Source organism: Athene noctua, chromosome 3 (assembly GCF_965140245.1).
Source record: "Athene noctua chromosome 3, bAthNoc1.hap1.1, whole genome shotgun sequence".
In the NCBI taxonomy this organism is placed as follows: Eukaryota; Metazoa; Chordata; class Aves; order Strigiformes; family Strigidae; genus Athene; species Athene noctua.
The window spans coordinates 38,063,303-38,064,663 of NC_134039.1; positions in this window are offsets into that span (position 1 = coordinate 38,063,303).

Here is a 1,361-nt window from a genome sequence, read left to right on the forward strand (position 1 = left end):
AGAGACCCAAGTCACAAATGTTTTTGTGAAGCCATGGCTCAGTTTTCAATTATTTGAAACAATTTCACTGAGATTTTTTGCTCTACTGTTTAAGATCCTTACCAGTTAAAGATTAGGAAATTCCCTCCCTTTGGATAGTTTGAACAACTGTCCTTTTGGGGGGGAGCTTTGACATATTTTTCTAGGGAGAAAGCCTCCAGGAAAGATCCACTAGATACAATAAAGGTACTTGAGCATACTGTTCTAGAGTGACAAGCAACAAAGAACACATGCACATCATCAGTGATAAGGTCTGATGAAAGCTAAAAATATTCCCATAAAACATAACAAATCCTTCCACTTATACAAGTTGATATTTCCCTTTCATCTAACTGAACATACATGCTCATTTAAAATGCAAGTGTAGCTGACTTGCTAAATTTCTGTCAAGCCAGGCAATGGAAACTCTGCTCACAGAGACCACGTTCTTCACCCTCACCACCAGTTTCTAGAAGAGAACATGCAGGGAAGATGAACAGCATGTTTGTACGCAACAACCTTGGACAGGCTAAAATCAGAGTTGAATACAGCAGGCTACAATGTTTGTGCCTTTATGACTGTACCGTTACCATTTTGGCAGTCTTACTTGAAACCGAGATAGTCAAAAAAACCCCAAACCAAACATAACGGCTGGACCCTTCACTTCCGTTTAAAATAGTTATTTTTTGTTTTCAGACACTTATACAGAGAAAACTGTAGAGCAACAGCTATCTTCATTTTAGCATTTCCTTCCAAAGACACGAGTTGCTCTTAGATACATGCTCTTACAGCTGAGACAATATTTTTCTTCTACCCTCCAGTTCCATTCTCTCTAATAGTTACTGAAAGGTTAATGGTTTAAAAACAAAACAAAACAAAACAAAACAAAACAAAACAAAACAAACACTTTCCAAGCTACAGCCTTCAATTCAGGCTTAAAATCTGAGCCTAAGGGGCTGTGTTTAGTGGTCAAAGGGAAAATATGCAGTGCATTTTTAAATACAGAGAACCTACAGTGCTTTATTCTGTAGCCATTTTGTCTTGGTTTTGGCACTCAGTTTCCCTGTTCTGTCAATCTAGATGTAAATAATCAGCTTTACATTGTTTTGACATGGCTTTGTCAATCAAATGAAAATGAATATTGAGAAGGAAAACAATTATTTGTTCTACTGGGCTGTTGTATTCTTTGAAAACTGCCTCTGTCAATGTGCTGCACTAATAGTGGATACTGCCTCTAGGTTATGACTTCTTAGGGCACATATGCGTTGCTTTCTTGATACCAGCCAGAGCTTGCACCCATCATCACTTTCTGTGCATTTGAGTTGCTCGGGCGTACACCTATG